A 25,994-nucleotide genomic window follows, 5' to 3' on the forward strand; every position below is an offset into this window, starting at 1 on the left:
AGCAAGGTTCCTGCTGAGCAGGGAGCCCAATGTGGGGCTCTATCCCAGAACCCTGGGATTATGACTTGAGCTGAAGGCAGACACTTAAGTGACTGAGCCACCCAGGTGCTCCTGTTCTTATAATTTAAAAATGGAATTATATATGTTCCATTATTTTCAGTTTTACTTCTTTCATTCAGCATAATGATTTTGAGATTGATCCATGTTGCTGCCATATATTGGTAGTTCATTTTTATATTATTATATGAATATACCAAAATATGTATTTATCCAATATCCTATTGATGGCTTTTTCTTTTTGTACTACTTTTAATAAGGCCACCATAAGCATTTTTGTTGGCATATGTTTCATTTCTCTTGGGAAAATATTAAACTGAAATTGGTGGAACGTTGGCCAGATATATGTTTACCTTACTAAGAAGTCACTAGAATTTCTCCAAAATGGTGTTATTTTATGTTTCTACCAGCAATATATATTGAAGTTGCTTCAAACATTTGCCAACATTTGGTAATGTCAAGATTTTTTATTTTAACCATTCTAGAGTTTGTGAAATGCTAGCTTACTCTCATTTTTCTGATAATTTTTACTGTTTTACTGATGATTTTACTGATTTCTTTTTACTGATGATTACTGTTATTTTACTGATGATTTTGCTGTTGATTTTACTGATGATTTCTGTTATTTAAAACATTTTATGTCTTTTTGTCCATTTCTGTATCTATTTTCATGAATGTCTGAAGTTTTCTAACCCCTTAGAAAGTAAGTTTAAGAGGAAAAATAATTCCAGCCTAGTTTAATCAAATGTACATACACATATTTTAACAGAATGGACAATTTGAGAATTTGATATTATCCAATGATATTTTTTAAAGACATAGATGAGCAACATTTGAAAGGTAAGAGTTTTATAAGCTGTATAGAATGCATGGTAGAAAAACCTGAAATTTGGCTTAAAAGCTAGTTCCAGTTATCCTGAAATGTTTTAGTCAATTACAACTTTTTTTTTTTTTTTTTTTGGTTTATGTGTCAAAGGTTCCATTTGAATGTCTCTAGGCTATCAGGACCTATTTTCAGAATAAGTTATCTAAATAATGTATTTTCAGGTTAAGTAAGATGCAAAACAAGTTACAAATGTAAAGAAATCAGACTCCTTGAACTGTACATAATGAATGAGTAAAAATCAATCAGGAGATGGTCTTAAGGGCATAATTAGGCAATCATTGTAAAAACTGCTTTCCTAAATGCAAGAGTCGAGGCCTGTGGTGCTTTAACTCTAGGTGAAAGATGGCTCTAAAACTTTAAGCCTTAAAATATTTCACTTAGTTTCTAATAGAGTGTAATTTACACTGATAAGTACACTCAGAAGTCAACAGAGAATATGAGTTCCAGAACAATTATTTGAATAGTCTGGGGTCAAACTATGAAATGAGCCCTTCCTTGGTTCATGACAGCTTTGCATCAACTGCCACCAAGTGCATGTGGTAGAGTGGGACATGCCGTCTGCTTCTTGACCTCAGCCACATGATGCTTTTAGGTATCATGATAAAGTTCTTTCATTGGTGTCTGGTTTCCTATCCATAAAATACCTTATAAGTTAAATCACTACAAGGGATTTATTTTAAGATTTTTCCAAATACCATCATGAGATAATGTTGTGAAACCTTCCCATTGTACAGAAGTTTGCTGGGATATTAGGCTGGATGTCAAAGTAGTCTGAGCCTTCTCATTTCTAAGAACAGTGGAAAGGAACACCTACTCTCTTTTCTGTAGATAAGCAGAATTGTAAGTTTACACTTATCTGTGATTCTAACACACCACTAGTCAGTGGACTTCTATTCAGTTTTACAGAGTCACACTCTTTGACTAGTTTTCCAGTTTTTAAAAGCTTCTTTATTTCCTGTAATTCCTGTGGTCAAAAACTCTGATCTATGTTTGGGGTCAGTTTATAACTCAGAGGAGACACAATGTAACCATTTTGATAAAGGAAGATTCTCCTTTAGAATTCAAAGATGCTAAACATAATTCCAAATTATGGAATTGTCTTCAGGAAGTTGGTTGTCAGTCCATTTCAGAACCCCAAGCTCTGTTGGTCTTCATCTGTGGAAGACATGGGTAGTGATCCTGATAAAGAACTTCATTGCTCCTGGGGTGCCTGGGTGGCTCAGTGGGTTAAACATGCTCAGGTCATTATGCCAGGGTCCTGGGATTGGGCCCTGCATGGGACTCCTGCTCAGCAGGGAGCCTGCTTCCTTCTCTGTCTGCCTGCCTCTCTGTCTACTTGTGATTTCAGTCAAATAAATAAATAAAATCTTAAAAAAAAAAAAAAAAAAAGAACTCCACTGCTCCTAATGGACATCTGTCACCACCCAGGAAACGAAGACAGGGAATCTGAATCTGTATCTTTCTTTTCACACAGTGTCAAAGGGAAAGGGGGTTGTCTGGTCTCCTCTAGCAGCCAGATAACTACTGAGAAAATTCTGGAGATGAGAGAGTTTATCTCAAGGTCCTCCCAATTTTCCCCAGGTAAATGAACTAAAAGACACCCAGTGAACAAAGGCAGAGCTAAAAACAATGAGTGATGATTATTGATAAAGTCCCAGGAATCCTTCCTATTGGTAAATAGTTCAAAACCATAGAAGATCTCTCTGTAAATTGTTTCTGGTAGTTTCTGCACAATCAATCAGGTTTTGATCAGATGTGTATATTAGGTCACAATGGTGGCTACCATGCAGGAAAGACCTCTAGGCATAATGGAGCTTCACGGGGCAAGTCATCCATGAACAGCATAACTAACTTGCAAGGTTCTGAAGGGTTAAGTGGAGCCAGCACAGTACACCGTTCTCCTTCTCAAGGCTTGGCACCAGTGGACTGCCACACTCATGGCCCACTGCCCCTGCATGGTTTTATCATAGCACTCTGACAAAGTCTAGGGGCCAAGTGAGACTAAGACAGAATGCCTTAGCCAGCCTAACATGGAGTGACCACTGGCTGTCATTTACCAAGCAATTCTGTTACCCTGTACTGTAGTCCTGGGTTGGCCACCTCTGCCATGTTGGCCTATATTCAGGAGATCCATGATATAAGCCTGAGCTCTCAGGCCAGTTGGAAAATGGGCAGGTTGGCAAAATTTGACAAAGTTTTATTCCAGATTTTTAAAATCTTTTTATTGCTGATTTGAAGAAGTTCTTTATGTATTCTGGATCTGATCCTTCATCAAATATGCAATGCAAACATTTTATCTTATTCATCGGCTAGCCTATTCATTTGCCAGAGTGACATCAGCAGATATTTTAGTTTTGATGTTTTTCAGTTTTCAATTGTTCTTTTTTGATTGTTAGTGCTTTTGTGAAGCGAAGAAATCTACCTCAAGGTCATAAACATGTTTGGTTATGTTATCTTGTAGAAGCTCTAAAATGTTAGCTTTATTTATGTCCATGATTCACCATGAATTGATTTTTGCCTTTGAAGTATGAGTGTGAGATTCCTTTTCTTTTTTATACAGATACCCAGGTGTTCCAGACCTATTTCTTGAAAGGTGCTCCTTTTACTGTTGAATTGCCATAGCAACTTTTATAAAAATGATGTATGTTTGAGTCTGTTTCTGTATTCTGTATTTCATTTCATTGATACATTTTCTATCCTTACCCTAATGTACAATATCTCTATTACTCTAGTTCTATTGCTTGTATGGAAATCAACTTGCTGACTCTCTCAACTTTGCTTAAATTGAAGGCTATTTTGGCTATTTTAGGATATTTGCATTTTCAGATAACTTTTTAAATCAGTACCAATTTCTACAAAGAAGCTTTCTGAGTTTTAAATGAGATTGTTTTGAACCACTTTGGAAGAAAACAGACAATATTGGGTTTTCCAATCCATAATCATTGTATACCTGCCCATTCATTTAAGTTCTTTATTTCTCTTAATTTTTTTCCTCAATACATTTGCTAATGTTTGTAGTATTAGCGAATGTGATAAGAGAAGACATAGTTCTTTTATTCCATATCTTAGAAGAAAAATACTCAATATTGTATTAATAAAGCATAAAATTATGTTAATAAGGGCAGAGTCCACCTTCACCCGAAAGGAGGAAGTCTAGGACAATTCTATCATTCGTAACAATCCTAGCCAGATGATGTCTCTCTCCATGCCAAAGTTTACCCAGATTTGCCTGCAGCCTATTATGAAAAAGAGAAAGAGGAAGAAGAAGGAGAAGGAGGAGGAAGAGGAGGGGGAGGGGAAGGAGGAAGATACCAGTCAAAGAGAAGACATGCTGTTTTCATTCTCAATATTTCTATTATAGGTTGTACATGTATGTAGAGGCAAATTAGATACCTGATGTGGTTCAGCAAGGAATATTCAGAAACTGTAAGTTTATTCTCAAAACTGAATGCATCTTAATTTCTAGTAGAATTTAAAAAGAAAAAAGGTAAGAAGCTCTAGTTCTTTGAGAGCCTCAAAGTTTTTTTTATCTAGACCTTGCTAATATTTAAGGTCCACTTTTTGGAAGATTACACTTGCCTATCTCTTTATTACATTTTTTCCCCTGATTTTTGTATATTGCTACAGTCCATGTATGTATTAGTTTCCTGTGGCTGCAGTAACAAAGTAGCACAAATAAGCTAGCTAAAAGAGTAGAAAGTTATTGTCTCACATTTTTTGGAGGTTAGAAGTGCAAAATCAAGGTTTCAGTAGGAAATCTTTGTCATTTCCTCTGAAAATCATGGGGAAGAATCCTTCCTTTTAGATTCTGGTATTTGCCAGTAATCCCTGTTGTTCCTTGGCTTGCACCATTCCAATTTCACATGGGCGTGTTCTCCTTGTGTGCTTCTGTGTCTCTTTTCCTCCCCTTGTAAGACTCCAGTCATATTAGATTAGTGTTTTACCCCACTGAAGTGTGATGTTAATTAATCAGTTACATCTGCAATGACCCTACTTCCAAAAAAGATGCTATTCCAAGGTTAGGATTTCAGTGTACTTTTTGGGGGGAACTCAGTTCAACCCATATAAGTATCTTTCAACAATTACTCAGAAATAAAAAGCAGTATGTCACCACAGATAACACTAAGAGTAGCAGATTCTGGAACCAACCTGCCTCATTTCACACCTTGGTATTGCTACTGAACTGCTGTTTATTAAGTAAGTGAGCAAGTAGGTCACTTAATGGTTCTCTTCTGTTTCACTTCCTCATCTATAAGAGAATAACATTTCGACTTATCTCATAGGACTGTTGTGAAGATAAAACAATTAGTTAATGTCTGTAAAATTGCATAAAACAGTGTCTGCAATATAATAAATGCTATGTTATCTATTCTTTAAGGGTTAAATTTGGGAGAAACTATCTCTTTACCTTTGATATCTGCTCTCCAAAAGTTGCCTTTGTTAATTTCAAAACAGTGACAGTTAAAATAATTTACACTATTTCAAAAATTACTTATTAACATATTAACCTAAAAAATAAAATAATAAAATAAAATAAAATAAAATAAAATAAAATAAAATAAAATAAATTGAGTACACTTACCACTTAGGGTTTGTGTCTTAGCATAGTCCAAAGTGTTAGGTATTTAATAATAAAATATAAATACTTCCACATAGCTGTGTATGTCAAAACTATTTTCTCATCTTTTAAAGAAAAAAATTCACAAGTTTAAATATATTCAACTAGATGTAGATTTGTTTCTACAATGTCATGGAAATGACAAACCATACATGTTTTCCTAAGGTCAGCACATGAAATATCTGTGGAATTGTGGATTCAAAATAATACCTTCTATTTCTCATGAAGTGACAGTTTGTCATATGGTAACGTGATTGTGACTGTTCTACTTCTGATTCAAAGAGTGAGTTGCCACTGGGAATTTAGAATTTTGAAACCACAGAAAATGTTTCCTAATGTTCTTTCCCTTCCCACACTGAAATCTTTACATGACTTTAAATGGTGATAAATATTCATAAATATAGAACAGGGTAATGTGGAAAGAATTGGGATAATCTATTGCTAGTCATGATGCTGTACTTCATCAGTGGTAATAGATGATCCGAAACTTTGAAGGCCTGAAGAAAGTGAGGATCTGTTTCTTTCTTCCAAACTCATGCACTTAAAAATCTTTAGGAAGTGCTTTTAAAGATATATAAAGAAGGCCATTCATATGTTTCTGTTTTTATCCCAAACTCAGTTCCGCATTTTATTAACACAGAAGTAAAAAGTGAACTTTTTTACTTACACATTTTCAAAGTCACTTTCTTATTTATTTATTTATTTATTTATTTTATTTTTGTATTTGAGAGAGAGAGAGTGCAAGCAAGGGGAGAAGCAGAGGGAGAGGGAGAAGCAGGTTGAGCAGGGAGCCTGGCGTGGAGCTGGTTTGCAGAAACCTGGGATCATGACCTGAGCCAAAGGCAGACACTTAACCCACTGAGCCACCAAGGCACCCCTCAAAGTTAACTTTATAACCCCGAATCCATGTATCATATATATGTGTGTGTGTGTGTGTGTGTGTGTGTGTATTTATACATCATACATTAGATATATATCTCATGTTTAATATGTATTTTAAATATGTGTATTATATAAATACCCTCATTAAACACATATGGTTAGTGGGGAGATTTATAAGTATAATATAGTGATCTATTTAATAATTTCCAATGGAAAATATATTAGGATTTTAATTCTATAAGGAAACAATTACGTGATTATATATGTTCTGAAAATGCCAGTGAACATAGCATAGGATGCCTCGCTTTCAGATTATCTGTAAGTCTAAAGAAAAAACAAGCTTTGTAAATATGAAGAGTTTAAGGGTCTCATGAAAACAAAACTGTAAGATGTGAATCAGCTAATGATTACAGTATAGGCAAATGTTAAAGAAAACCTGAAGACGAAATACAAGCCAGAAGTCAAGAAATTCTGAAACACCTCGAAACGTTAAGACCCATTAAACTGTCCTCAGGAGCATGACAATTCTCTGAAATGCAGTAAACTCCTACAAAATTTAGCAGCATACTCATAGGAGAAGCATTCAACTAAATCAGCCCTGAGAATTGGGGAATATGCATTCTGCTTTGCTATTACCTGTTATGTGTTACTTGGGGTAGCCCATCTGTTTGTAACAGATGCCTAATCCCATCACAGAGAATGGTATGCTCTGTAGTCATCTGCGGTGGGATCAAGGGAAAGAAACAGTGACCTGGCTCTTTAGAAGTGGATTATTGTTCCCAGGGAAACATCAGGAAAGGAAGGCAGCTTCGGTTTGTCCTCAGCATAATTTTTTCGAAAATGACTAAACCATTCTCTCCATTTACCTTGATATTGCATAGACTCAGCCTTCGAGTAGCATCTTTTTAAGGTACTTGCTAATCAATCGTATTCTGAGTCACTAGGTATGAGGGACAGTGAGGCTATTCTGTAGGCTAGATCTGGAATTACTGGTGAAATACTCCAGCTGTGTTTGACATGAAGAATCAATATTCCACATAAGCTCATTCTGTTCATGGCAAAAATGCTTTCATGACTCTCCTGACTGTATAAGATGCTTTTATGAAAATTACTAATATTGACTCAGTAGAAAAGGATACAAAAAGCCATTTGCTTAAGTATTTTGGCAACATGCCCATGGCACATTTTGAAGAATACTATTAAATCCTTCCAGTCGACTTCTTATTGCATTACAGTTCAAAAATATATACATATGCTCCCTGCTGCTTTATCAAGAATATGTGTTTATAACCATTTTATAGATGGTTGTTTAAAAATCTGTATAGAACACCTAGGAAGGGATTACCATTCAAAATGTTTTGAACTTCTCCATTAAACTGCTCTGTGCTTTAAAATTGCCTTCAAAAGAGATAGGATGAATAGACCAACGTAAATTGTGTTTGAAAACCTGAAGTATGGCATGTGTTTGAGTTGATGATATAGCAGGGAGCAAAGAAAAGAAACAAAACATGAAGAAATAACTGAAAGATCAAAAATCCTCAAAAGTTTAGAGATCAAAATTCAAAGGCCATTTGTCTAACAAAAACTTTTGTGAACTCCTACTATGTGCCTATAAAGAGCCTAGAAATTAAATACCAATTCATGAAGGCATCAATTTCTCCTGACCTCCTAAAGCTTGCAGTCTAGTTAGGAAGGTCACTGTAAACAACACATTTTAACAGAACCATGTGTGAGTGAGGCTGTGAGAGCATTTTATTATGCACTGTAGCTGAGGTCACAGACATTACTTTTAAATTTTTTACATGTAGAAGTTTTATTAACTGTAGAGCCATTTATGAAAACAGCTTTGATTTCATTTGACTTATTTTTTAAATACATGGGTAGAGTAGAGATATATTGAGACCATATACCTCCAAGACACTTCAACCACTTACTAAGATACATCATTTGAAAAATAGGATATATTTATTAACTCAACCTGATGAAACCCTGGCCTGACAACTTTTTGTTGTGTACACTTTCTTGTCTGTAACTGTGCTGGCTTACTATAGATACTACATGTAATATCTGCTAAATGAATTTATAATTTGCATATTCTAGGAAGTGAAAATGATGGCAAAAATGAATTGCAATATGAATATGATTTGGTTTCATATTTCAAAAATCCTCAATCAGGTTTCTAATAATTTCCTTTGTCTCAGATCATTTTACCCTAAGTGTATTTGAAGACTAAGTTTGAAAGGTGAAAAAATACTTTCATTTAACGTTGAAGATGTTCCCCTCCTTCCTGATCAGATCTCTGTTTAATACAGCAACGATCAGGGAGGTAGAGGGCTTACATGGTAATTCTGTGCTACTACTTAGGAGCCGAGCAAAGCTTTCAAGGCATTTCTGCAAGTCTGATAAGAGAGTGTTCCATAAAGCTGACTTGTTTTGTGGTAACTTTCTTTTTGATTTCATGGCCTGAGAGGGAAATAACATGACAACATGATTAAGAGGGGAGCAGGAACTTAAATTAATAGCCCCAGATATTCGTTGGTTTTAATGCCCCTAATAATAAAATAAGATTTTAAAATATATGCTAGTATACTGTATTAAAATTTTTTGAATGGGCCATTATTTCCAAAATCCAAGGATCATGGATTTATACCTGAGAAAATCCAGAGAGGTTAAGTGAATTTTATGAATTCAATAGTTAATTAGTAGAAGAATTACTGTAAGACTCGTCTCCTAATTTAGCCATAGTAGTTCTTGAATTGCTAGATTTCAAAGAATGATCTAATGATATTAAACATGAACAAAAGCCACCCACCAAGACATACCCTTGCTTTGAATAAGCCCAAAGGGAAAGCATTACTCAGGAACACCCATTTGTACATAAGAATCCACAAGAATGAAGAGCTGTCTTAGGCTCCTAAGGAGAACAGTCAAGGGGATATTATTGAACATTTTCTGAGTCTACATGTGAATTTCTCCTTTCATTCTTTGATCATACCGACAGTCATCAGTTTTGTTGGGTATTGACACCACAGCAGGTGGACTTATTTTGGAAACACCTGTGCTTTCCTGTCAGGGTGTGTCTTTGTAACTGCATCTGGCCATGCCTACGTGTTTAATTTAGTGGCAAGACTCATTAGTTTGCTCTTCTTTCAAGCTTCTATTAACATTGTCCAGAGACTGAAAAACAAGATGTTTATTCATTAGCACCAATTTTTTTTTCAATTAAACACAGGCAAAATGTTCTTTCATGTGTTAGCTTTTTAGATAAAAGAACAACACAAGGTAGACTCAAAGTTTAGCTTGCTTTGGATGAAACCTAGTGTTTTGGAACTGACAGAGACATTTAAAAACAGTTGATAGGAAGAAAATTTTTTTAAAAAAAGATATCTCTAAGGGAACAGTAAGGCTCTCAATAAAATATCAGTTGGTTAATTCATACATAGATGATTGCAATCTTTTTTAAGATTTTATTTATTTATTTGAGAGAATGAGAGAGAGAGAGATTGAGAGCACAAGCAGGGGTGGGGGGGGGGGATCAGAGGGAGAGGGAGAAGCAGATTCCCTGCTGAGCAGGGAGCCTGATATGGGCCTTAATCCCAGAACCCCAGGATCATGACCTGAGCCAAAAGCAGACCCTTTACCCATTGAGCCACTTAGGCACCCCAAGATAATTGCAATTTTATCAGCAAATGCATCCTAGTTGATATAAGTCTAAAAATGTACAGAAAAAATTACGTGTGTACACATGCACACATACACACCCAGTAGCTTTTTCAGTCCTTGCCATCCATGTTTGGAAGCCTCCTCCTGTGGTGCCTGTCCTTCTCAGGACCTATAACAATCCTGTCCATTGTGCCAGCTTTTCAGATAATGGTATTTGGAGTTATCCTGCCATTTTTCTGATACCCAACAGTGTCCCAGATTTTTCATACAATACACATGTTCCTTTCTTTTTTCCTCTTTAGCAACTGCTAGGATTAGCATAATTCCTTAGTGGTTATATTTAGCCCCCCTGTTATCCAGGGTCCCATTGGGAATCATAGGCTCCTTGGCCAGACCCCCAAAACTGAGTGGGCTTTTGAAAGCTTTTAACTTGAAGGAACATTTCCTTTCTTGTTATTCACAACCACTGCCTAGAATCCACCTATGAATTTTTTATGGTTAGATTACACTATAATGCCATAACTTTATCTAATTTTCACTAATAACCAATGTAATCATCTATGTCCCATCCAGTGTATGGAAAATTCTGTCTTAGACTTTGATTCTGACTGCAAACAAGTTTCCTCCTGTTCCCCACTCCCCCTCCATGCAGGGAGGTTGCTGAAGTTACTTTGTTTTATATAGTATTCGAATTAAGTGCTTCCAAAGAGATACCTTTCTTAAGCAAATTTTTTTAGATAGAGCTAAATTTATTGCCACTCAAAATAGATAGTTTTATATGTTGCAAATACAACTTCTCTCCTGAAGAAATTTCGTATTTTAATTTTACTTCTTAAGATTCCTTTTATACTTTGTATCTACATAATACTTCTAAGGTTCATAAATGCTATTCTCTTGCAAGTATTCAAACCATCCTTGTGCAAGGTTGCAAATGTTAATGGTAAAATGACTAAATTATTCCAACAGACTTGAAGACGTTGCAGCAATTGCAATCAGAGATACATGATTCCTTGACCTTTTTAACATGGTGACAAAGGAAAACTGTACAAATCAGTTTAAGGATTCTATTAGTTCTTTCAAGTCTTCTCCCTTTACCATTCTTTTGAGACTTGTTCAGTATTTCTTCTGGCTGGCTTCCTGCTTTCTCATCAGGGGCAAATAACCAGTAATAAACTTAGAACATGTCTGAGTACTTACTATAAAATGGAGAAATTTACCTGCCATACCATCCTCTTTGTAAGCTCAGGTTTCATGCCTTCAGGGGTATTCTTATACTTTGATATAACATTTTTATTAACATTTTATAGAAGTATAACATGCAGAAAAAACAAGTACACAGATCATAATAACTGTATAAATAATTACATTCTATAAAGTGAACAGATCTCTAACAACACGTAAAGAAGTACAGTATTCCTGGACCCCCAGAGGGGGCTCTCTTACTACCGTTATTCTCTGCCCCCCATCCCCAGTATATACTATCCTGAGATCCAGACCCTTAAATTATTTGGTTTGTTTTTGAATTTTATATAAAATGTGCTTTTATATGTCTCCCCCACCTTTAAAAAACAAAACAAAACTTGTCTGTGAGATTATCCATGTATTCTTTTACAGTAGAAGTTTGTTAATTCTCAGTACCCTCGTTTGACATTGTAGAAAGAAACCATGTGTTATTCAGCCATTCTAAAGCTGTTACACTGTTTTATTTCTAGCTTTTGGCATCATGAAATGACCTGAAATGAACATTGCTATACATATCTTATAGAGAACATGCTTAGCCATCTCTGTTGAGATGCTCTTGAGGGAAAATCTCAGATCCTGGAGTTATGTTCAACTTCAGAAGGCTAAAGTCTTTGCACCAATCAATTTGCACTCCTGGTCTCAGTGCTTGAGAGCTCCAGGTTCTTAATATCTGTTCTAAATCTTGGTATTATCTGACTTTTTTCTATTCCTGGAATAATATCTTATGGGTTTAACTGGCATTTCCCTAAATGAGTAATCACTTTAAATACTTTTTCACGGGGCATCTGGGTGGCTCAGTTGTTTAAGCATTTGCCTTACACTCAGGTCATGATCTCAGGGTTCTGGGATCCAGCCCTGCACTGGGCTGTCTGTTCAGCAGTTAGTCTGCTTCTCCCACTCCCTCTGTGATCTCTCTTGCTTTCGTTCACTCCCAAATCAATAAATAAATAATCTTTTAAAAATAAAAATAAATAATAAACACTTTTTCATGTTTTTAGTCAATTCAGAACATCTTCTATGAAGTGCCTATTACAATTTTTATTCATTGTATAATGCTTTGATTTTCATTTTATTAATAATTTGTGCAAATACACATCCTAGAAACATTTATTTATTGGTCAGATACATATTTTATTAATATTCCCTTTCATTCTATTATTTTTTTCACTCTGTCACTGTAGTTTGGTGGAGCAAAACCCCTTAATGTTAATGTCTGACATATCTATTGTTTGTTTATGATCTGTGCTTTTTGTTTAAAATTTCTTTGCCTACCCTGGAAAATAATGATAGTGTCTAATATAGTCAAAGTCTTATTATTTGCATTTAGATGTGTAATATACGAAGAATCTATTTTTGTTTATGATATAGGATAAAGAAAAATGATAAAGAAACTTTTTCTCATAAAAATATCCAATAGATCCAGCGTATTGTATTCAGTATACCATTATTTCCCTATTGCATCATGGTGTCTCTTTATTATATGTCAGATGACCATCCATATATGACCATTCTGGACTCTATTAGTTTCAAGGTCTATTTTTCCATCTTGTAACAATACCATACTGTTTTAATTGTTTTAGCTCCGTATGGATTTTGCTAACTCCATCTTTGACACCCTGTAGAGTTCTTAGCTTTCATTCTTCTTCAGGATTATTTTTGACCTTTCTTGTCCCTTTCCTACTCCCTTTTTCTGGTCTACAAGTTTCTTCTAAAAATTATATATGTTTTAATATTAGAAGAATTAAATTTATTAAGCCAATAATTATAATTCTTGCTGCTCTTATATCTTGATAAATTTTATCAGTTGATTTTTTTTAAAGATTTTATGTATTTATTTGACAGTCAGAGATCACAAGTAGGCAGAGAGGCAGGCAGGGTGGGGGGGAAGCAGGTTCCCCAATAAGCAGAGAACCCCATGAGGGGCTTGATCCCAGGACCCTGAGATCATGACCTGAGCCAAAGACAGAGGCTTAAACCCACTGAGCCACTCAGGCACCCCTATCAGTTGATATTTTTAAAAAGGCTTTAAATATACATCTTTCTGGCTAGGTGGATAAGTATGTTTTCCTGGTGTATGTATTCCAGTAGAAAATTGTTGCTTTCTTGAATAAAATTTAGACCTTGTAGTAGTTGAATGTAAGAGAAAACAAGTCCCGTGGGGTGTGTGTGTGTGTGTGTGTGTGTGATATAGAAAGTATAAATTCTTGAATATATTTGTAAATAAATTAAAGACTAGACTTCAAGCCTACCATAGTCCAAAAATCAATACATTAGGATTTTATTATCAATTATTATCATAGTCCACTGACTTGATTTATTAACAGTGGTCTTCTTTCACCTTATGTGATGACTGATGAAAGTACCAATCCTGTAAAACAAAGAAAAAATAAGGCCAAAATTTTCCATTTTTAAGAGTGTTCTGATTTATCATTTTCTATTTATCTAATTAAGACAGTAACTGTGAATAAATGGCTACAAACAGCAATAACAAAACAGTATATGTCTAATAGGGCTTTTAGACTATCAGATAAAATGAAATAACTAGGGGTGTCTGGGTGGCTCAGTCAGTTAAGCATCTGCCTTTGGTTCAGGTCATGATCCTGGGGTCCTGGGACTGAGCCGCTCATGGGGCTCCCTGCTCAGTAGAGAATATGCTTCTCCTTTCCCTCTGGCCCTCCCCGCATGCTTGTGATCTCTCTCTCTCTCTCTCTCTCTCTCAAATGAATAAATAAAAAATCTTTAAAAAAAAAAAGTGGAGTAGCTAAAAGCTCAGTACCTAAAAAACATCACTACTAAATATTAATTCATATCCCTTTGCAAATCAGTCAGCCATTTGGTAGACCATGGTAGACTACCTTAGTTCACATGTCATTATTAGAGTAAAAGCATGTATATATTTTTAGATTCTAGAGATGAAACATTATTTTTTAAATTAATTAATTTTGGGACAGACAGAGAGCACAAGTAGGCAGAGAAGCAGGCAGAGAGAGAGGAAGAAGCAAGCTCCCTGCTGAGCAGAGACCCTGATGCGAGGCTCAATCCCAGGACCCTGCGATCATAACTTGAGTCGAAGGCAGAGGCTTTAACCCACTGAGCCACCCAGGCACCCTGATGAAACATTATTTTTTTAAAAATGAGATGTTATGGCCCCCAGAATAAAATAATCTTTAATTATTTGGTTAACTGAGCTAAATGTTTAACTTTGATTTTAATCAGAAATAGATTTATTTTGTTATTTTAGGAAAGAGCAATATTAGAAACAGGATGATATACACAAAATTAAAAAGCTTTTCACAAAAGACATGAATATTGCACATTATTTTTTAAAGCTCAGTCTAATGATCCATAAGCATACAAATCAGAGTTTTAAATATAGAACAATTGTTAATATTATGGATTTTTACATTAATGATTCTTGGCAAGCAGTGCATTGTCAAGGAGCCCATGTATTTGAGAAAAGAAACTAAAGGTTCGCTTTATATGCATGTGTTAGAGTCTGAAAGTCTGTTAAACTTTTACAGTTTTATGCACTCATAATTTCTTTCATAATGATTTTACTTAAAAAGAGTGTAAAAACTTAGAGAGGATTTTTTTCCTTTATCCTAGTTACTAGCAAATATGTCAAACTTTCTATTTTTTTTTATTCCTATAAGTCAAGTCAAACACAATGGGCAAAGGACAGTAATGTGTTAACTCAAGTATCTATGTCAACTACAGAGAAACCCAGCTTGTAACATTTTATAATACACTTAAATGCTTTTACATTATTTGTTATGATGGCCTCAAATCCCTCCTTGAAAACAGCCAAATCATCGTCTTTAAATGACTTGACTGTACTGTATTTGGCAGAGGAAGCACCAGAGGTTTTCAACTTTACTTAGTTGAGTGTAAATATCAACCTTGTTGCTTACTAATTGTGTAATGTAGGGTTTCTTCACCTCTTTTACTTTCTCTGTGAAACAGGAATAGCGATCCTAATGATCTAGTTTAGAATGAAAGAAAATAATTATTGCACAGCATTTAGCACAATGTTTTGGCAAAGTAGAAAGTCAACAAGCATGAGATCCATTACTCTCAATCATCCACTTATAGTTCAATCAAAAATGATATTCCAAACCTGAAACTCAGTAACATAGATGATAAACTTTAAACTTGCCTTTAAATGGCTATAGAAAATACTGCTAATGAAATATTGTTATTGATCATATTATAAAAAATTTATGTGTGTACACTTTGTACAAACTAACTTTTAGTTTGTTTTAGCACTTTGTTATTTAGTAGGAAAATCCATTTTTTTGGACAATATATCAAGACTTTATACTCATTTTTAATCTACCTAAATCTTTCTCCAAGATTTGTTATTATCCCCTAAATTGTTACAAAACTCGAAATTATCATTCCAATAGTGCATGGGTATACTATGAAGGTTTAACAATTTATTAATCAATTCTATTTTTTCAACTAATTTTAAGAGCTGTTTGGGAAAAAAGGAGTCCTGAAAAATTATAAAGTCAATTTAAGATACTTAGATGGCAGAAAATATTAGGTCATTGGTCTTACTTTGTGTAATGCATAGATATGCAATTAATGCAAAAAATTCTAGGCTATGAGGAGTTGAAGATGAAATTAGTAGAAAAATATATGTGAAGTAAAATACTTATATGTGAAAGAATATTCTTTATAATACCATTTTTTACTACTTATTGAAATGTTGAAATACATACTAGTAACTTAATATGATGGGAATATTTGCTGTGTTCAGAATTTTGGTAAGTAACTTAAATATTTTAATAATTATGCATATACTGATAATCTAATAAAAAGTTAAGATTTTATTAAGAATAAATATTACGGGTTGGAACATATAAAAGAAAAAACTTATACATCATAAGTATGTATGTATCAATGCTCATATATGAATAGATATGTAGATAGTATATATATATTAGATGGATATATATGTGGATAGATGTATATAGATAGATAACTGTAGTATATATATGTAGATAATGTATATATAGATGTATATATATGTAGATAAATCCAGATAGATATAATTTAATACAGCATGCATTATATACACTCACACATATACTTTTTTTTTTAGTAGTCTGTGTGCTTTGTAATAAAATAACATTAGTTCATTGAAGTAGGTTGGGCTATATACAGATGCAGACCCCAAATAAGAAATTGAGTGTGAAGTGGTTTGTTTGGAAGGTGATCCCAAGAAACCCTTAAGAAGAGTGAAAAAATGAGAAAAAAAAAAAAAAGAAGAAACTTACACAAGGAGTTTTGTTAATAATAAAATTACCTCTGTAGACAACTAGAGTTCAACACATCTAGGAACCTCTGAAAGACAGTACCAAACAATGATTAGTTATGTCTGAGGACCCCAAAAAAGGGTATATTTGTAGTCTAACTCCCTTTCATTATTCACTGAAAGCAGCAATGAAGGATGCTAACTCTGAGGAATTCTGATCTACCCAATAAGTGAAGCCAAGGTAGCAAGCCCTGGAAGAGAAGTTGTTTGCTGTAAGACACTATTGGCAGGTGCTAGAATAATGGTGAACACTGAGGGGATGGGAGGAACAATGAGTGTCTGCAGCAAGAAGCAGTAAGTATGTTAGCAGTATTCTAAAATGACCACCAAGAATCCCATCCCTTGCGGTGGATGCTTTGTATAATTCCCTCGTTTGAATGCTCTCAGAATCTCTAAATATGATGGGTCTCACTTTACAGTTATGCCGTGTTACATGGCAAATGGATTTCACGTAGGTAATTAAGATGACAAATCAGTTGATTTGGAGTTAATCAAAAGGGACGTAATCTGACTTAATCATGTGGGATCCCTTAAAAAGGAAAATATTCAAAGAATGATTGAAGCTGCCACAGGTTTTATGGCTGTAAAGGGCTGAATTCTGCTAACTAATTGAATGAGCTCATATGCGACTGCAGCCTTGGCCAACACTTTAACTTAAACCTGTAAGACCCCAACCTGGACTTCTGAGTTACAGATATTGAGAGATAATAAATTTGTGTTGGTTGTAAGCTGCTAAATTTGTGGTAGCTTATGCAGCAATAGAATTTAAAATACCCATAGGCATGTAACACACACACACACACACACACACACACCCTACACATTTGGTTTAAAAATTAAGAGCCTTACAGTTTATTTCTTTTCTCCGGCTCAGACTGATTTCAATGTCCCACTCTTAAATTCTTAAAGTCAATTTAACTTGTAATATTTCTTTTATTAAACATACCCATATCCTCACCCAACTCTGGTGGTTTCCCAAAGTTGCCTTCTGAGTACTCTATCATTTCTCCAAGGTGAGAATCACTGTTTCTTTGCTGTCATATAAGTGTCATATAAGTGTAGTTATTTTTAAGGGTAGCAGTTTCATAAGCTGCTATCTACATAATCAAAATTCCAGCCACCATCCTCTCCACTGTAATATTTACCACCTTCCTCTTCTTCTTAATAACCACTTTCAATACTTCCTTCATTCTTTGTCCACATTGATCCAATAATCTATATATACATTTACTGTCTTTACTTCACTGCCTAAGTGTTTTAGTCCTTTTCTGTCTAGCCCATCTAAATATCCACAAAATGTTGCATATAACACACATACCCACAAATATATACATACTACACAGAAGACATTATTGATGAATGATATTAATTAATTCAAAATATATGGATTGATATATAAAAGTATAGATATAAGAGGGGATGATTATTTAAGGAAGAAAAAAAAACTAATTTATCTGAGCATCCAATTCACTTACTCTAACCTTCACTCAGGAAAGAAATATCAACACTGTTTCTAAGCCCTTTGCAGAAAAACTAGATAGAATTTCCCAAATTGGGAAATGATAGAAAGTGGTTGGAAGACTAAATGCAGAAATTTCCTTGAAAAGGGGTTGGATTTTGAGTACACAATAAAAATTTGGAATTGTTTGCAGATTTTGTGGGTATTCTGAGGAATGAGTGACATAAACCCTATTCCCATGCAGAATCTTATAGAGAAAAACCACCTTAGAGGAGAATTTCACCTGTGGAAATTTGAATCTAGTCCTCAGGTCTTAAAGTGTCAATAAAAATTCCCACTCTCTCTAAACACTAGCTGTGAGGCTTACCTTTTAAGATCGTGTAAGCTTATATAGTTAGCCTATCAACATTGACCTTTGGAACAAGATAAAGAGAGCCCTAGCCAGCTGGGAAACACCTCATGAAAACTTTAATCACCTATGGGCCTGACTTCATACTGAATGGAATGAGAGATCCCTTCTATTTTAAGAGAGAAAAAAAATTAAGAACTACATTTGTTTATTTTTCATAGTTGAATAAAAGAATGCGCTTTTACAGCCATTCCTAGAAAGATAGATGATTGATAGGTCAATCACTTAGCAGATATATGGATAATTGATGGATGAGAGGTTAGGTGATCAGGGAAGTTAAATGGGTAGATGGATTGAGAATTGATAAGTAGGTAGATCATAGAGAAATCGACGGATGATAATTGATAGAATATGCAGTTAGATAATTTTCCTAACCATAAATATTTTAAAAAATCCATATAGTGATTACAAGAATAAGGATGTAAGCCCTTGGGCATCACTTTACCCATCACTGAATAGTGGTTACTTCAAAGATGTCTCTTTAAAGTTCTTTAGGGAGAGCTACAAAACATATTCAACCAACCAAAGCCTCAGGCTAGATTTGTGTAGGGTGTTCATAATTATACAAATTAGAAAGAGGCCAAAATGATAAAGTTAATGTCTTTCCCAAATGAAAAAAAGTTAGTCAACTATCACAAGGCTAGAAAGTAGTTAAGCTGCTAATTAACAATAGTGTTAAAATGTTTTTAATGCTGAAGACTCATTTAACTTTTACTGAATGAGTTTAGCTATATCAAGTCAGTTTTGCAGACGCTGTAGAAAAAGTAAAACATAATTTCTGCCCTTATCAATTATACAGTCTAAAAGAATAATGAATACATGTGAACATAGAGTTTCAATATAAAGCAGAATATAATCAAGGATTGAAATAAATACGAACTAAGTTATACAAATTACACCAGTGTAAATATTTAAAATTGTGACTGAAAAACTTCATAGTTGATGTGGCATAGTAATACTCAGACTTCGACAATTAATTTAACCTCTGTGATATTAAGCAAATTACTTAATTCTCTATAAGCCTGACTTCCTCATCTTGAACATGTTTTTAGGGATACCATCTATTGTGTGAGGAGTCAGGGAGGATTTAAAAAAATTAACCCATGTAAAGCATTTAAATTTTAAGCTTAGTTAATATTGTTAGGATTTTTACGACTATATCTTAGACCATTTTATCAAAACGATGCAAGATATTTTGACAGAAGAAATGTTTTTGGCAAACAGTTTTGATTGATTAATAGGGAAAGTTAAGAGAGTATAAGTTTCTGTTTTAATAAAGTGTCAGTGGAAATAATAGATAATTTAGCTTATCTAGTAGATATAACAAGAATTTCAGATTTCAGATAAAATGGTTAATTATTTTGTTAATCCTCTATACTTTGTAAAAAGTAGAACTGTAAAAGCTATTGAATATAACAACCCCAAGGAAAGCTGATGAATAGATGCTAGAAGTAGAGAAAAAGTTTAATGTGTGGAAGGAGAGAACAGTTTGACTTAAGTCAATAAAAGGGTTTTGATGACAAAAATGAATGATCCTTTTAATGATCCTGGTAGAGGAGTACAGTGAGGAGGGTAGGTGTACAGAAATGAAGAGATGTAAATCATTGGATTAAAGAAAAATCTGGAGTAATACGCTAAAAAAAGTTTCAGTGAATTTTGAATTTTTTCTACTTAAGGCAATTTATGGGAAAGAAAAAAATAAAAAAAAAAAACAAGAGAGAAAAAGGAGAAGTAGTATAAAATCCCATGAGATTTTATATGTGGGCACACCACATTCTTCTATCCACAAAGTACACCAAAATTCCTACAAGTTTTTTTCAACCAAATTACATATACTAAGACTGAGGAAAACTTCTTTAAAAAAAAAATTAAATTGCATATAAAGCTGAAGGAAGAATAAAATCATAACTTTATGCCAAAAAGTGTATAGTAAGTTTATTTATGAGATTTTTCTACTTTCTCTACACATAGCATGTTAAAAAAAATTATAAGAATAAGCAAATTCAAAGACATGTACTCTACTGAAAGCTAAATAAATAACTCTAATGGGGGGCGCCTGGGTGGCTCAGTGGGTTAAGCCGCTGCCTTCGGCTCAGGTCATTTATGATCTCAGGGTCCTGGGATTGAGTCCCGCATCGGGTTCTCTGCTCAGCAGGGAGCCTGCTTCCTCCTCTCTCTCTGCCTGCCTCTCTGTCTACTTGTAATCTCTCTCTGTCAAATAAATAAATAAAATCTTAAAAAAAAAAAAAAAAGACTTGGGATAAGTCAGGAAAGATCAAAGTTAATTTGAAAAAAAAAAAAAAAAACTCTAATGGAACAGAAGTAGAATATTACCTGAGTTTGAAGTTACATGATTGCTGGGCACTGGGCCTAGATTCTGGCAGAGATACTTAAGCTATTTCATTTTGTTGAAGAACAGGAATTGAACGTTCTGCATGAAGTATGCAAATAGAACCAGAAAAGTTTTGAAACTTGGGACATAGAGTGAGTTTCCCATATTCATAACAGTGAGACACTGGCATTGACTTGTGTCTAGATGCTCTGATGTGAGAGGTCTAGGGAAAGTGGACACATTGTTTTAATGAAAACATGAATCAAATTTCCCACTGGCATTTGGCCTACCTTCCTTCCCTCCTTCTTTCCTTCATTCCTTTATTTTTTTTCCTTCTTTCCTTTTGCTTTTTCTCTATTTCTTTCTCTTCCCTTTTTCCCTCTTCCTTCCTTCCTTTCTTTTTCTTTTCCTAAATCAGATACTTAATCAGATATATTAATAACATACAGACCCATACTTCACCCATATAATGTATCTTCCTTGAGACTATTTCTTATGGAAGAATAGAAGATACGTCAACAGAATTTCCTCTCTATGTAAGTTTAAGAGAAGTAGGAAAAGATAAAGAGGGAGAGGAAAAGGTATGGGGAAACAGAATCCACGCGAGACTGCTACAGTCAAGAATACAGTGTTCCCTATCCGCACCCCCCCACCCAGTTCTCAATTATCCTGACTTTACCCAAGGCTAAATCCCAGAACATGCAACTGAGAAGTGGAGCCCAATTCTTCTGTCCAGTTCCCTCAGGGAATTAAGATCCTAGCTTTCACCACTAGGTATTTCCCTATTATGAATACTGAAGCCCTAATTGCCATTGCCCTACTTCACGAAACAGTGATTCTATACCAACAGAGCAAGCCCAGAGGCTTCTGGCCCCTCATCAAGTGCTTAGCTCCTAGAGTATGGGTGTCACTCACTGAGAAGTTTGTCATTGTACCTATCCCAAGCTCCAGACCCTTGGTAAGGGCAGGGGTAGGGGAAAAGAAGCAGGCCAGGAAATGCATAGTTTGTAATCCCTTTCAAAGGCAATGACTTCATATGCAACAGAGTTTGGGGAATTTGAAGCCCAATTAGAGGTTGTGGTGGGGAAATACAATTGGGAGGACATTTAAGATATAGGCTAACGTATTACCTTACTGGTGTGCAGGAGAGTGACTGGGAGGGGGACAGTGAGGAGGAATCCTACTGGGGTCTGAGCAAATATCAGTCACTGACCCTAGAAACCATTCCACCAAAATAACCACAATTTGATTGAGTTAGTTGGCAGAAAAATCTATGCCTCTCGGCATTATTGAAACAATTGAGCAATAACCTGGAAATTAGTAGGGTGTAACAGTGTATGTGGTCAGGGAAAGGGAGGAAGGGAGCCCCATATAACCACTGTTATCTCAAGGTGATTGTATGTATACCCAAATGGTGCACCCCTGAGAACCACATGAAGATTAAGCCTGTGCAAAGGGAAACAGATGTCACTAAAATAATTCAGTGAGTCACTAAAATAACACACAAGAAAATATCAGTGTCAAGACTCAGGGGAATAGGGTACTAGTACCCAGAGTTGCCAAAATATATTATCTAAAATATCTAGTTTCGAACAAAAAATGATGAGGCACGCTGGGAAAAAAGTGGCAACAGAAACTTCTTAAAAGCATGACCAGATTTTGATGGCAGCCATCAAAAGAAACGAAATCTTGCGATTTGCGACAACGTGGATGGAACTAGAGCGTAACATGCTTAGCGAAATAAATCAAGTGGAGAAAGACAACTATCATATGATCTCCCTGATATGAGGAAGTGGTGATGCAACATGGAGGCTTAAGTGGGTAGAAGAAGAATAAATGAAACAAGATGGGATTGGGAGGGAGACAAACCATAAGTGACTCTTAATCTCACAAAACAAACTGAGGGTTGCCGGGGGGAGGGGGTTTGGGAGAAGGGGGTGGGATTATGGTCATTGGGGAGGGTATGTGCTTTGGTGAGTGCTGTGAACCTGGTGATTCACAGACCTGTACCCCTGGGGATAAAAATATATGTTTATAAAAAATAAAAAATTAAAAATTAAAAAAAAATGCATGACCAGATTTACCAGAAAACAAAACAAAACAACACCAAAAAACCCAACACCAGAATGGCCATTCTAAACAGGTTCCTAGAATTAAAGGAAAGTGTGAATTAATAAAGTACGATGATAATTGTCACATCAAATTAGAGAATATCAACAAGTAGAAGTCATAAAAAAGAACACAGTAGGGACACCTGGGTGGTTCAATCAGTTAGTTCAATCATTCTGCTCAGGGCATGATATCAAGGTCCTGAGATCAAGCCCCATGCCGTGGAATCTACTTGAGATTCTCTCTCTCCCACTCCTTTTGTCCTCTTCACCCACCCCCCAAAAAAGAACACAGAAAATTCTGGAGTTGGGAAAAAGTGAAACAGTATTTCACTAGGGGGCTCATAAGAAGATACAAATTGACAGGAAAAAAAAAAAAGTGAACTGAAAAAAGACGGATAGCAAGCATAAAAGCAAAAAAAAAAAAAAAAAAAAAAAAAAAAGAGCTCAGAAATAAGAATGAAAATAATTGAAAAAAGCCTTAGGGAAATTTGGGATACTGATTATCATATCAAAATATATGTAATGGTAGAATCAGAAAAAGAGGAGAGAAGTGAGAAGAAAAAAAAATGCCAAATAAAATTATTTCTGAACACAACCCAAATGTATTGAAAAATAATTTACACATCCGGGAAGCTCGACACATTCAAAGGAGGATAAGCTCAAAGAGATCTGCCTAATTGAAGACAAAATAGAAACTTTCCCAGATAAACAAAAACTGAGAGAGTCTGTTACTAGCAGACTTGTCTTACAAGAAATATGAAAGGAAGTTCATCAGGCTGAAAACAGTTAGCACCAGACAATAATTCAAATACACACCCTCATAGAACGAGTGTCAATAAACATAATTATGTAGGGCATGATTCCATGTTTCTCCACCTTTGTTCTCTTGATTAATTTAAAAACAAGTTGCATAAAGCAATCTGTAAAACTGAATAGGTTTATAAAAGTGTGGTTGACTGAGTAATGGCCCCTTGCCCAAGATGTCCATGTTTTGATCCCTGGAACCTGTGAATATGTGCTTCCTTCTACCTAAACAGTACGACAAAGATGGTATAAAGATATCACAAATCAGTGGAAAATCGTGGACTGTTCTGTGGGTGACACTCAGACAATAGGCTATGCAAAAGCAAAATCAGATCAGATTATGACCTCATTCTGTAACCAAAAATAAGCAGAAGTGATCATCAAAACATCATATGTATCTCTAACCCATAACTCCTTTCTCTACATTTCTCTCTTTTCCAGCAGGTTTCTAAAAGAGACATATCCATAATCCTTCACAAAGAAAACACAATCTGTTATGTCTAGGGCATCTGGTGCTAACCAAATTTCTGAGGTTCTTGTTCACTTTCTCACTTACATTCCAAATATAGAAAAGCAGTTATATTGGGGGAAGCGTGTCTAAAAGATTCTGGAACAACATTTGACCCATGCCATCTTTTAGAGAATTTTTGTATAGGTATGACAATTTTGTATTTGTATAAAATTTGTACAAATCTTGACTCTTGTACTCCTACCAAACTTGGGGTTCCTGGAAATGGATAGAAAGACTGCAATTCATAATTAAAGGGGTATGTTGCATGACAGAAGCACGACACCAAAAGCTCTGAACCGTCTGGATGAATGCATTTCGTCTAACTAGATTTAATTTAACAGGGACAAATGTTACATTCTGTTCTTAAGGCTTAATGATTTAAAGGCAGAAAAACAATCTGAGAGTACAAAATATAAAGCTTTTAAGTTGAACTTATCTATATATGAGTCAGTAATATAAAATGATCTTAGGTGATTAAAAAGTTAATATGATATTGTTTCATTAAAAGACAATGTATAGTCCAAAAGGAGTGATCCTTAAAGCTTATTCTACTGTTCTCTGGCAAGGAGATTTCTGAATACAATGACTGCAGACATACATTTGTTGTTAACAGACAATTTTTTGAAGAACAATAACATTTGAGTTAGCAGAATGTTGAGAGAGGAAAAGCCATTGACTCAAAATATTTACCACCATGTTCCAAGTGTAACACTAGGCAATGCACCAAGGAGGGAAACTATGAAAGGAATTAAGTGTGATATGTTTTGTTATTGATACCAATTATTAATTTTTTGCCTCTCTCTGTGAAATTATTGTATGTCCTGTTTACTTTACTCCAGGATTGGGCATTTAGCTCTGAAATTGTCTTGTGCCAATGACTAGTGTGACCTTTAAGAATAAAATCCATGTGTGGTTCCTCCAATGTTTTTTTTCCCCCCTTTCAGCCATACTCTCCCTAGAGACTCTGCTCGCTCAATGAAGAACCTGTGTATCAGAGTCACTGCTACTCTGCAGCCACACCAACAGGTATCCTGTGAAAGAAATCAATCTTTGTAGCTGCACGCACTGAGATCTGGGAGTTGTTTGTTATGACAACATAACTAAGGGAAATTTGACAGTTGTTTAAAGTATGCTTGACTAGAACCAGACATTGGGAGAGCATTGTTCCCAATTATCTGATGGGTGTCATGTGGAAAAATTATTAGACTTTATTTCTGAGGTTCAAGCAGATGTCCTGGGCAAGGATTTGTAAGACAGGCGAGGATATGCTACAAGAGTGAAAAGCTTGCAAGTGTCAGTCATTGAACCCAACCAAAAATTATGTATTGCCTGTAATAGTTGTCAATGCATGTCTATGAGGGTGCTGTTCCCCATGGCCATTCAGATACTCCAGCTGCTAGAAGTTCCTCCTATTTTGTTGATGCACCATTTAAAACATGATCTCTTGGTCACCAGAACGGAAGAGACAGTTGGGAAGTCAGGCACTGGCCCAAAAGTGACAAGCATCATTTTTGCCCACAACTTGTTAGCTGGAGTAGTTACATGGCCACATCTAGCTGTAAGTGAGGAGGGAAATGTTAACCAGAGAGTGCCATATTTGGTAAGCAGTATGTCTCTGTTCTAGGAGTGTGAGGTCTTAAAGACATAGTGGAGCTATGTATATTAATGAACTTTATCATGATTATAGAAGATGCCGTAGT

This window comes from Mustela nigripes, chromosome 3 (assembly GCF_022355385.1).
Source record: "Mustela nigripes isolate SB6536 chromosome 3, MUSNIG.SB6536, whole genome shotgun sequence".
Classification (NCBI taxonomy): Eukaryota; Metazoa; Chordata; class Mammalia; order Carnivora; family Mustelidae; genus Mustela; species Mustela nigripes.